A 13,516-nucleotide genomic window follows, 5' to 3' on the forward strand; every position below is an offset into this window, starting at 1 on the left:
ACAACACCTGACTCAAAAAAGCATCAGTAATTACGTGCCATGTATATAAGGATGTGTGGTACGTGGGAAGTATAAATACTGTTTTAAGCTCCGCAGAATTGCTTAAAAACTATACCTGTGCTATCATAAAACAAATTTGGAGAGCATTTAAAGATTTTTATTTGTTTGAGAGGTAGAGTTACAGACAGTGAGGGAGAGACAGAGAAAGTTCTTCCCTCCATTGGTTCACTCCCTAAATGGCCACAACGGCTGGTGCACCGCGCTGATCCGAAGCCAGGAGCCAGGCGCTTCCTTCTGGTCTCCCATGCGGGTGCAGGGCCCAAGCACTTGGGCCATCTTCCACTGACTTCCCGGGCCACAGCAGGGAGCTGGACTGGAAGAGGCGCAGCCGGGGTTAGAACCAGCGCCCATAGGGATGCTGGCACCACAGGCGAAGGATTAATCTACTGCGCTATGGCGCCGGCCCTAGTAGATGAAGTAACTTTTCCAAGTACGAAGGATCCAGAAGCCTTTGGAGTCTGGTAAAATATTACCAGTTTCAGTACAAGAAAGTGATTGCTTTAACCCAGTCTTGCCCTTAACTAAAACCCATAGTCGATTGTGATTTCCTTAGTTTTTTACCTGGTGTCCTTTTCTGTCCCGGGACACCACACTATATTTAGGTGTCAGCCGTTGAGGCTTCTCTTGACAGACAGTCTCTCATACATTCCCTGTTTTGATGATCTTGAGTTTGGGGGAGAACAGGTCAGGTGCTTTATACGATGGCCCACGACTGGGGTTTGTCTGGTGTTTTGCTCTCAAGACCTTAAGGTTGGTGCTGTCGTGGCGCAGTGGGGTTGAGCTGCTGCTTGCAATGCTGGCACCTTGGATGGGCACTGGTTCAAGTCCCGGGTGCTCTGCTTCCAATCGTGCTCCCTGCTAATAGCCTGGGAAGGCAGCAGAAGATGGCTCAAGTCCTTGGGTTCCTGCACCCACATGGGAGAGACCAGACGGAGTTCCTGGCTCCTGGCTTCGTTCTGGTCAGCCTTGACCATTGCAGCCATTTGGGGAGTGAACCAGCAGATGGAAGTTCTCCTCTCTGACTCTAACTCTGCCTTTCTAATAAGTAAATCTCAAAATGAATAAATCTTAAAGAAAAAGACACTGGTGTTATGTTACGTACAGATGAGAGGAAGACCACAAGGCACAGCTGTCAGCACAACTCAGTCACCTTGATGTTGACCTTGGTCACCTGGCTGAGGTGGGGTTTGTCAGGTACGTACACTCTGAAGTTCATCTGTCCCCTCCCCCCACACTCCAGGAGCAGAGTTGTGCTCTCCCGTATCTCTCTTTTTTTTTTTTTTTTTTTTAATTAACACTGAAATAAGCAATGAGAAAGCGGTTCTAAATTCAGGTTGTTGACACCATCAAAACTGAAAGAGCTCTTGGCTGTTAGGATTTCACAGGTTGCTATATGTGTCAAAACCGATCAGATTGGACACTTTTTTCTTTGTAAAGATTTATGTATTTGAAAAGACAGAGAGGGAGAGGTAGAAGCAGAGAGAGAGAATCTTCCATCTGTTGCTTCACTACCCAAATGGCTGCAACTGCCAGGGCTGTGCCGGACTGAAGCCAGGAGTCAGGAGCTTCCTCGGGGTCTTCCACTTGGGTGCAGAAGCCCAAGTACCTGAGCCATCCTCTGCTACCCTCCCAGGTGCATCAGCAGGGAGCTGGATCAGAAGTGGAGCAGGGGCCGGTGCTGTGGCATAGCAGGTAAACCCGCCACCTGCAGTGCCGGCATCCCATACGGGCGCCGGTTTGAGACCCAGCTGTTCCACTTCCGATACAGCTCTCTGCTATGGCCTGGGAAAGCAGTGGCAGATGGCCCAAATGCTTGGGCCCCTGCACCCATGTGGGAGACCTGGAAGAAGCTCCTGGCTACTGGCTTCGGACCGGCACAGCTCTGGCCATTGTGGCCAATTGGGGAGTGAACCAGCGAATGGAAGACTCTGTCTCCCCCTCTCCTTCTCTCTCTGTGTAACTCTGCCTTTCAAATAAATAAATAAATCTTTAAAAAAAAAAAAAGTATAGCAGCTGGGGACTGCAACCCGGTACCCATACGGGATACCTACACTGCAGACAGCTTAACCCACTGCACCACAGAATCAGGAGATTAGACACTTTAAATATGTGTGGTTTATTGAAGATCGGTTACATCTCAATAAAGCTATTAAAAACAATTCCCTTGCTCTCACCTGCCTCTGCCTTCTCGGCCATCAATACTAGAGATGGGAGGAGACTGGGGGAAGACAACAGTGGTGACAGCAGAGACGGAGGTCGGCGTGGAAGAGAACAGGTTGGGGACAAGTGCTGGTACTGGAGCATTTTGCATGAATTAACCTGTGCAGCTGCTTAGGAACAAAAAGGGTCTGCGCGTGTGCCAGTAATTTTAACTTCTAATATTATTGGAGACGTGTGCCTCCCATTTGAAAAGTGCATGTTCATTATTGTGAAAATGGATTTACTTGAGAGGCAGCCAGAACTCATCCATGGGTTCACTCCCCAGATGCCCGTAACTGGGGGTGGACTGGGCCCGGAGCCAAGAGCAGGGAATGCAGTGAGATCTGCCACGTGGGTGGCAGGTGCCCAGTCACTTGGGCCGTCTTGGTTGCCTCCAGGGTCTAGCATCAGCAGGAAGCTGGATCCAGGAGCGGAGCTGCACTCCAGTGTGAACAGAGGCTCCCTAGCTCATAGCCAAACAACCCCTCCACTTACACCAAAGTAACTTTACACGGTATTGATTTTTCCCCCTGAAATCCCAGAGACACCTGGCTTAGGGGAGGCGCACAGGGTTCAGTGGCCGCGCGGTGGAGAGCAGTCCTCTGCCAGGTCCATTTCTGGAAGTACAACTGTCTCAGGTGAGGCAGCAATCTATAGAGAGCAAAGTGACCTGGTGACAGAACCTCCCAGACACCTGTTCTCAGAGTTCTCCGGGGCATGAATCTCCTTACAGAACGCACATTGGAGCAGGTGTCTTCCATTTAAAAACCAAAACAAAACGTGGGACGGCTGTAAGTTCAACAACTCCATGCCTTGCCAGAAAATGAATCTAGCAGGAAATGTCCGCTTGGTCCCTCCCTGTCTTACCACCATAGATAGCAAAGATTCTACTGTATTTTTAAAGTTGTAGCTTCTTATCAGAGTAAGGACTGAAGGCATTTTGTAGCTCTTTAAGTACTCAGGGTTCCTGTGGGAGCTAGCACCAGGCCCTTACCTGGAACCAGGGGGGCACGGAACGATTTCTGGGAAAATGGAGTTAAAGGATAAGTTGACATTTTCATTTAGTTGGGGACTTTTCTATGAAGTTCTTTTAGAGCATTTTCCATAAAGTACAAATGAAATGTGAGAGGCAGCAGTAATAATAAAAGCTGGAGTTGGGAGACCAAACTGCTCCTTCTCTTTCTAATCTGGCCCCTCCCTGGTTGGTGGATCCAGAGTAAGTGTCCTAACTGCTCTGTGCCTTAGTCTCTCCATCTGAAAAATGGAGGTAGTGACAGTACTTACTTCACTGGGTTAGGGGTAAGCGCCTAACCGTGGTGTGATGTCCAGCACAGAGTAAGTGCCCAGGGAATACAAGGGAATATTTTCAACTGTTGAAAGCGTATCTTCTCCATGCCATTGGACTCCCTGAGACAAAATTAGCTTTCATGTATTTCGTGGTCCAAATCTACCATACACTGAGCTATAATGGAAACATCTGTTCTCATCCGAACCTTCCACATTCTGAGGTTGTTGTTTTTGCTTATTTCTCTCCCTCTCTCTTTTTTTTTAAGATTTTATTTTATTTAATTGAAAGAGTTACAGAGAGGTAGAACCAGAGAGAGGGAGAGGTCTTCCACCTGCTGGTTCACTCTCCAAATGATTGCAACGGCTGGAGCTGGACTGATCCTAAGCCAGGAGCAAGGAGCTTCTTCCAGGGACTCTGTAATGCTTTATGACTTTTTGTCCTTGGCTTTTAATACAGAACCTGAAGCTGCACATTCAGCATCCTTAATGGAATCTTGCAAACGGCCAAATGGAGTGTTTGCATGGCAACGCGTGGAAGGAGGTGTGTTGGCTTGTCTTCAGGCGCTGGACGCTTACTTTTCAATTCTCATTCATCACATTGGCCTCGTCAAACTAGATAATACCTCAAGATTCATGGAAAAGTGGAATTAAAAACTGAGTTTAATTTGGTGCAAAAAACTTTGAAATCTGTACCCAGTTTGTTCATAAGAGATTTTTAGGAACTTTTAGAAGACCACCCCCATTATGCCCGCATTTCAACATTTTCTGCCACCAAAATAAACTTATCTTTTTAAAAAAAAGATTTATGTATTTATTTAAAAGGTAGAGTTACAGAGAGAAGGAGAGACAGAGAGAGGAAGAAGAGACTAGTTCATCCCCCAAATGGCCGTAACGGCCAGGACTGGGCCAGGCCAAAGCCAGGAGCTTCTTCTGGCTCTCCCATGTGGGTGCAGGGGCCCAAGCACTTGGGGCATTCTCTGCTGCTTTCCCAGGTGCATTAGCAGGGAGCTGGATCAGAAGAGGAGAAGCCAGGACTTGAACCAGAGCCCATGTGGGATGCCAGGATCGCAGGCAATGGCTTTACTTGCTACGCCTCTTAATTCCGTTTCCTTAAGCTTCTTGAGATACCCATGTACACTTAGAGTGAAGAGCAGCAGTATTAATTGTACATGTAAATCCATGGTCTTGATAATTCAAACTTTTTTTCAGTCTCTTTTAAGGATTTATCTTTTTTAAAAAAGATTTATTTATTTATGTGAAAGGCAGAGTTACAGATAGAGAGAGAGCCTGAGACTCTTTGTCCACTGATTCACTCCCCAAATGGCCACAATGGCCGGAACTGCGCCTATCCCAAGCCAGGAGCCAGGAGCTTTATCTGGGTCTCCCATGTGGGTGCAGGGGCCCAAGCACTTGAGCCATCCTCCATTGCCTTCCCAGGCACATTAGCAGGGAGCTGAATCAGAAGTGGAGCAGCCGGGACTTGAATGGGTACCCATATGGGATGCTGGCTCTGCAGGTGGCAGCTTTACCTGCTATGCCACAGTGCCAGCCCCCATAATTAAAAATTCTGTTTGCCAACTTCTTATCAAGTGATCGTTATTTATAGCATGGAAGCAAATGAGCCAGTGGACTTTGACTGTCATAAAACCCACGGAGACCCCAGGAAGCACCACAGGTCAGGGAGTAGCTGAGCCATTGCTGCCTCACATGGGAGGAGGGGTGATCTCGGCTGTGCTTGTGCTGGTGATGTAGCCAGGCTGGGGGAAGTCAGAGAGAGAGAGGGAGAGAGGGAGAGGGAGAGAGGGAGAGGGAGAAGGAGAGAGAGGGAGAGGGAGAGAGGGAGAGGGAGAAGGAGGGAGAGGGAGAAGGAGGGAGAGGGAGAAGGAGAGAGAGGGAGAGGGAGAGAGGGAGAGGGAGGGGGAGAGAGAGGGAGAGAGGAGAGAGGGAGAGGGAGAGGGAGGGAGAGAAAGAGAGAGGGAGAGAGGGAGAGGGAGAGAGGGAGAGAGGGAGAGACGGAGAGGGAGAGAGGGAGAGGCAGAGAGGGAGGGAGAGGGAGAGAGAGGGAGAGGGAGGGAGGGAGAGAGAAGAGAGGAGAGAGGGAGAGGGAGAAGGAGAGAGGGAGAGAGAGGGAGGGAGAGAGAGAGGGAGAGGGAGAGAGGGAGAGAGGGAGAGACGGAGAGGGAGAGGGAGGGAGAGAGAGAGGGAGAGAGGAGAGAGGGAGAGGGAGAGGGAGAAGGAGAGAGGGAGAGGGAGGGAGAGAGGGAGGGAGAGGAAGAGAGAGGGAGAGAGGGAGAGGGAGAGAGAGAGAGAGAGGGAGAGAGAGGGAGAGAGGGAGAGGGAGAGGGGGAGAAGGAGGGAACGAGAACCCAGCAAGTCCCTGGGGTGGAGTGCTTTTCCAGAATGGCTCTCCGTGCCTCTGCACTGACCCAGTTCATGGACACCAGTGTCTCGGGCCGTCCTCCCACACACTGGGAGCTTCTGGTTTATGAGTCTGTCTACCTAAGGCAGCGGCAACCAGAACTGGCCTTCTCAGCTTGCAGGTGCATAACCCAGGGTCTAATGAGATGCACCCACAAGGGACTCATTCAGGAGGAAACAAAGGAGGAGGGCCTGGGCTGCAGGGAATGAGCAGAGGCTTCGGGCTTGCAGGCAGCAGGGCCCAGGGCCTGGAGTGCAGGGGCCCTGGGAGGAGCTGCGCTGGTGTCTCCCTGGGTAGCAGCAGGGCCCAGGGCCTGGAGTGTAGGGGCCCTGGGAGGAGCTGCACTGGTGTCTCCCTGGGTAGCAGCAGCCGGGCTTCCCCTGCAGCCCGCACTGAGCCCAGGCCTCCCTCCTGCCTCCCCTCTTACCTCTCTCGCCCTCCCAGACTCTCTGTGAGCCGCCCAATGGCCCTTCTGATGTTTTTGCTCAGATTGGCAGTGTATGCTGGTGTTTGTAAGCTGGCAAGCTGACAACAGCTCCGTCAAGGGCAAATCCACTGAACCCTCATGGGAAAATTGTGCCTGATGCCTTCATTTAATGAGTTAAGAACAAGGCTTCCCAGTGTGGAAAACGAAACTGCAGATGGCATAAGACAAAATAAGCTAATACACTGTGGTCCTAAATTAGAATTGGATGTGTCCATATGAATATGATAGGTATTTGATCCCATTCAAGAATTCTTAGCTTTGTCCCCCAGAAGGTCCCAGAAACAATACCAAGTAGACAGTAATGAGCCCTTGAGCCCAAGTATGGCTTCCAATACCATTTTTCACTAAGAGACTTGAGGATGTGGATAAAAATGTCAATGCACCAAAACCTGCCCGATGTGGTGGAATCCAAGAATTTGTCACAAACAAGAGCAGACAGAGAACATTATTTTGAGTGAGCTAAATAAAGGGAATGTTGAGCAATTTCACTTTAGGGCCATCACAGCGAGTTAAGCTGCCCCCTGTGGTGCTGGCCTCCCACGCTGCTCTGCTCTGATGCTGCTTCCTGCCGATGTGTGGGAGGCAGTGGGAGGGGCTGAAGTGCTTGGGTCCCTGCCACCCACGTGGAAGACCAACATGGAGTTCCCGGCTCCTGGCTTTGGCTTCGTCTGTTGTGGCTATTTGTGAAGCAAACCACTGGATGGAAGTTCTCACTGGCTCGCTCTCTCTCTCTGCCTTTCAAAAAAAAAAAAAAAAAATCTGCCGGCGCCGCGGCTCAATAGGCTAATCCTCCGCCTAGCGGCACCGGCACACCGGGTTCTAGTCCCGGTCAGGGCACCGATCCTGTCCCGGTTGCCCCTCTTCCAGGCCAGCTCTCTGCTGTGGCCAGGGAGTGCAGTGGAGGATGGCCCAAGCCCTTGGGCCCTGCACCCCATGGGAGACCAGGATAAACACCTGGCTCCTGCCATCGGATCAGCGCGGTGCGCCGGCTGCAGCGCGCTCCCGCGGCGGCCATTGGAGGGTGAACCAACGGCAAAAGGAAGACCTTTCTCTCTGTCTCTGTCTCTCACTGTCCACTCTGCCTGTCAAAAAAAAAAAAAAAATCTTAAGGAAATTTCACTTTATAGACATAATCTAATAAATAAACAAGGATAATAAAATACAAGAGAACTTCAAAAAGTTCACAGCAATGGAATGAAAAGGGAAACTTTTTTTATTTTTCAAGATTTATTTTATTTATTTGAAAGACAGAGTTATAGACAGAGGTAGAGCCAGAGAGAGAGAGAGAGAGGTCATCCATCCGCTGGTTCACTCCCCAAATGACTACAACGGCTGGAGCTGTGCCAGTCTGAAGCCAGGAGCCAGGAGCTTCCTCCAGGTCTCCCATACGGGTACAGGGGCCCGAGGACTTGGGCCATCTTCTACTGCTTTCCCAGGCCATAGCAGAGAGCTGGATCAGAAGTGGAGCAGCTGGGACTTGAACCAGTGCCCATATGAGATGCTGGTGTTGCAGGCCAGGGCTTTAACCTGCTGTGCCACAGCACTAGCCCCAAGATAAACATATTTTTATTTTTATTTATTTATTTATTTTTGACAGGCAGAGTGGATAGTGAGAGAGAGACAGAGAGAAAGGTCTTCCTTTTCCGTTGGTTCACCCTCCAATGGCCGCGGCGGCTGGCGCATCTCGCTGATCCGAAGCCAGGAGCCAGGTGCTTCTCCTAGTTTCCCATGCGGGTGCAGGGCCCAAGGACTTGGGCCATCCTCCACTGCCTTCCCGGGCCATAGCAGAGAGCTGGCCTGGAAGAGGGGCAACCGGGATAGAATCCGGTGCCCCAACTGGGACTAGAACCCGGTGTGCTGGCGCCGCAAGGCGGAGGATTAGCCTGTTAAGCCACGGCGCCGGCCAAGATAAACATATTTTTAAAAACGGAGTTTATTTTTCAACATACATCTTGTCTGGTTGACGACGCCTGTGTGAGCCATGGGACCACCCGGTATGCCTGCTTAAAGAACCCTGGGACCATACCCGTGTCAGTGCTGCCTCTGTACACTACGAACTGAAGAGGAATGGGTGCCCTGTAAAGATGTTTAAAAAATATTATTTATTTTCATTTTATTTAAAATACATACAGAGAGAGAGAGAGAGAGAGAGAGATCTTCTGTTGACTGGTTCATGCCTCACAATAGCCAGAGCTTGGCGAGGCTGAAGCCAGGAGCTCAATCCAAGTTCCAAGTCTCACGTGGAAGGTGGTGGTTGGGCCTCATGCACTTGAGCCCTCACCTGCCGCCTTCCCAGGGTGCGCATTAGCAGGAAGCTGGAGGGGAAGTGGAGCCAGGACCTGAACCAGGCTCTCGGATATGGATGTGAACTTCCCATGCGGCAGCTTAGGCTCTCCCCTAAAGATATGTTCTCTCTCTCTCTCTCTCTCTCTCTCTCTCTCTGTCTTTTCCCACATGGGATGCCAGCCCTGCAGGCAGAGGCTTTACCCTCTATGCCACAGCACCGTCTCCTCTCTCTCTCTCTTATTTTTTTTTTTTTATTTTTGTTGAAAATTGTTTAGGATTAGGAAATAGAAGGAAGTCAGAAGGAGCCACATTTAGGACTGAAAGGTGGGGGCCTCATGCTTCCCCCCCGGAGACTTGCAAGAAGGCCCTTGTTTGATCAGAGAGGTGAACAGGAGCGTGCTCAAGGTGTGGAGCCACTCTCTGGAAAAGCTGGCCCAGTGTTTTTCTGCAAAAGCTTTGGCAAACTTTTCAGAGCGCTTTCCTAACACACTGCTGTGGCTGTTCTCTGGCTTCCCAGAAAGTCCACAGACGACCTTGAGCATTGCCCCCAAAACTCTGGCCACGCCCTTTGCTCGTGGCCAGTCTGCTTTTGGTTACACCATGTCCCCCCTTGCCGAGTTTCAGCTCCTATGACCAGTCTTTGAAGACATGCTTTGGGATCTCGAGCCTCCCAGTTTAAATTTTCCGCTGGAAGCTCTGTTCTTGTCTGCAGCTGAGTTGGGTGCAGCAGTGTTGGGACCCATCGCGCAGAAATTTCTCTGTGTAATTTTGCAGTCAGATGCTGTAAGCTGAGCCAGGTGAGATGGCCGTGGTTTCTGCTGTTACCATTGGTCCTCTTCAATTAGGGCAAACCAGAGCGATGGCTTTGCTATTGTTTTTTTCCCTCAGCAATTGTGGTGGGTGATCTTCCTCTGCAGGCTTCCTCTTCTCATTTGCAAACTACTAATTTCTTTGAAATTTGTGTGATGCATCAATGATTTCACCATCCTTCCAACCAAGCTGCACCGCCAATTTGGTGTTGCTCCTTGCTTCAGCCGTGGTTGGGGCACTTTCCAAACTTGACCTTGTGTCACTATCATCTCTCATTAGGTTCTGTTAGCCTATGCCATAACAAGGAAGTGTGAGTTTATTGTGGTCAAAACAAATTTTTGACATCCTCATGTAATATGCATTTTCTACGATGCTCTTGAATACTACACACAATATAGCGCCCAGTTCCTAATGATTTAGAATGCAAGCATGGAGCCTAAAACATGAACAAGAGACCACCAGACATTTGCTTCATCTCGAAGATCACACCACCTCTGAACTAATCTTCCCTCCAAAACCAGAAGACGTGTGTATCCCAGGGTATATGCTGCCGCTCAGCTCCATATTAGCAGGAAGCTGGAGTCGCATGCTGGAGCCAGGCATTGAACCCAGCACTCTGATGCAACACTTGGGCATCCTAACTCCCACGTCAACTCCTAGGCCAAACGCCCTCCCTAGAATGTCGTCTTTTTTATTTTTTAATTTTATTTATTTAAAATGCAGAGTTACAAACAGAGGGAGAGACAGAGCAAGAGAGAAACAGAGAGAGAATCTTCCTTTTGCTGGTTCACTACCCAAAAGACCATCATGGCCAAAACTGGGCCAGACCGAAACCAGGAGATGGGAGCTCCTTCCAGGTCTCCCATGTGGGTGCTGGGACTCAACCATTTGGGTCAGCTCCTGCTGATTTCCCAGGCCACCAGCAGGGAGCTGGATTGAAAGTGGAGTAGCTGGAACACAAACCGGTGCCCAAAGGGGATGCCGGTGTCACAGGGGACGGCTTTACTTGCTATGCCACAAAGCCAGCCCCTAAAATGTCACCCTTTATCTCAGAATCAGATGAGTGGCCCACAGAAGGCTCTGATCCTATCACTGGAATGCAACACACATGCAAGGCATTTCCTGCGACCCGGATGAAGAGAAGGAGATACAGGTAAAGGCCCTGTCTTTTGTTGGTGTTAAGCCTGTATCCTGTATTAGAGTGCTGGTTTGAGTCCCAGTCCCTCAGGTTCCAATCTATCTTACTGCTAACGCACCAGGGAGGCAGCAGATGATGGCCCAAGTCCTTGGGTCCCTAATATTTACATGGGAGACCTGGATGGAACTCCTGGCTCCTGGCTTCAGCCTGGCCCAGCCCCAGCTGTTGCAAGTATTTGGGGAGTGAATCAGCAGACGGAGGATCTCTCTCTCTCTCTCTCTCTCTCTCTCTCTCTCCCTCTCTGTTTCTGGAGGGGCCTTTTCAAAAACATTTTTTAAAAGATTTATTTACTGGGGCCAGCATTGGGTGCAGTGGGTTAGGCTACTTCCAGCAGTGCCAGCATTCTGTATGGGTGCCAGTTTGTGTCTGGCTGCTCTACTTCCAATCCAGCTCCCCACTCGTGCAACTAGCAAGGCAGCTGAAGATGGCCCCTGCACCCACATGGGAGACCTGGAAGAAGCTCCTGGCTCCTGGCTTCCACCTGGCCCAGCCCTAGTCATTGTGACCATTTGGGGAATGAAGATTTCTCTCTCTGTCTATCCCTTTCTCTCTCTGTAACTCTGCCTGTCAAATAAATAAGAGTAAAAAAAAATAAAAAAGAAAAGGAAAGGCCCTGCCCGTCGGATCGTGGTGTCATGAATTACTGAAGGCATACTGTGTGCATGACAGAGAAAGTTGGTGGCCATTTGTGACTATGCTAAACCCATTTGGTTTAATCCTCATAAAATTATGATATGTGAGAAAGTGCTTTTGTTCCTAACTTGCAGGGGGTCAACCCAGTGGTTTCATGGACTGTCCTCACTCATTCTTTCTTGCAAGAACATTTTGAGAGTGCAGCAGGAAATCAAAACACACTGTTGTCTAAGCTGCCATTGAGCCGTGTAGAGAGCCGTGTGGAGATGGATCCTGTCTGGGGCTGGTTTCACAGAGGTGATATTGAAGCTGACTTTGGATCTCACCCAGGGAACCAAAGACAGAGCCAGTGGCTGGGGTGAAGCGAGGAAGGGCTGTGGGCAACCAGAGTGGCAGGTCAGGGGGGTGGGGGCTGTGCAGGGATGAGGCGGAGCCACCCCGTCCACAAAGCCCCTTCCACCGGAGTCAGATCGGATACATGACCTTTGCTGTCCCAGGAGAATTAAACCCATTTCTGAGTGATGCCGGCTCCCTAACTGGTTCCTTCTGCTTTATTCTGTTCAGCCGGAGCCTCCCCCATACCTCGTGCTGCGTGCATGCTCTTCCTGCTCCTGAAAGAGTGCCAGTTTGCCCGCAGGCCTGGCACAGGCTGCTCCGGCTGGCTTTGCCCCCTGCTCTCACCCTCTTGGTGATTTTGAACTTGGCCTAGGTCTGCTAACGTGGCCCCAGCCGCCTCCCACATTGTCTCCAGCTAATGCCAGTATTTAGCTGGTGCTCAGGGCCACCCTGGCACAACCCTCAAGTGGCCCAGGCCCTGAGGACATGGGGGACAGTTGGAGAGACTCTTCAGTGGGATGCCAAAGACACAAATGCAGCAGGCAGAGTCCCAGGTCAGGACGGGGAGGACTCGCAGCACTGTTGACAGTGGTGGGACGCTGCTTGGAGGCGGGGAGGGGCGTGGTGGTGCAGGTGAAAAAGTTGGTGGTGAGTCACCCCTCTAGCAGAGAAATGACGTGGGCCTGGGGCTGAAATCTGGGTTTCAGCTGGATTTCCTCCTGCGAGCGAGCGAGAGAAGCTGGCCATGTCCTGTCGGCTCTCTGCCTCTGGGTTTCCTCTCTTCTAATTTAGGAACAGAAGCACTTATCTTACATATCGTAAATTCAGGGGGGATTAAGCCTAATGGGTTTAGCGTGGTGACACGAGGCCGTGTGTCTTCCTCTGTCACGCACATAGTGTGCACTCGGAAAGCTGGCGGGACACAGTGGGCAGGGGCCAGCGTCTCTTTCTCTTCACCTGGGCGTTTGGTAAACGCATTGCCTGGGTTTTGCATTCTGATGGTGGCGTGAGAGCCTTCTGTAGCTACACATTACTGAGCTCTCCAAGGTGAGATGGACCTCTTGGGACCTGAGCCCATCCTCTCTCCCTCCCTTCTTTCCTTCCTTTCTAATTGATTGATCTGAAAGGCAGAGTTACAGAGGGAGAGGCCGAGAGAGAGAGAGAGAGAGAGAGAGAGAGAGAATCTCCCATCTGCTGGTTCACTACCCACATGGCTGGGCCAGGCAGAATGAAGCCAGGAGCCAGGAGCTTCTTGCAGGTCTCTCACATGGGTGCAGGGGCCCAAGCACTTGGGCCATTTTTTGCTGCCTTCCCAGGCCATTAGCAGGCAGCTAGATTGGAAGTGGAGCAGCCAGGACTCGAACCGGCATCCATATGGGATGCCGGCACTGCAGACAGTGGCTTTACTTGCCATTCCACAGTGCTAGTTCCCCATTATTTTAACATTATGTGTTTATTTGAAAGGCAGAGTTTCAGAGGAAGAAGGCAAGAGAGAAAGAGAGACAGAGGTATTTTCCATCTGCTACTTTACTTCTCAAAATGGCCGTGTCAGGGCTAGGTCAGGCTGAAGCCCGGAGCCAGGAACCCCATCTGAGACTCTCACATGGATAGCAGGTGCCCAAGCACTTGTGTCATCTTCTGCTGCTTTGCCCAGGCCATTAGCAGGGAGCTGGATCCGAAGTGGAATAGTTGGGAGTTGAACTGGTGCTCATACAGGATCTGGTGTCACAGGCAGCAGCTTAACCCACTATGCACAACACCAGCCCGAGTCACATCTTCTACAGGGTTGTGGGCTGGGGGA

Source organism: Lepus europaeus, chromosome 7 (genome assembly GCF_033115175.1).
Source record: "Lepus europaeus isolate LE1 chromosome 7, mLepTim1.pri, whole genome shotgun sequence".
Classification (NCBI taxonomy): domain Eukaryota; kingdom Metazoa; phylum Chordata; class Mammalia; order Lagomorpha; family Leporidae; genus Lepus; species Lepus europaeus.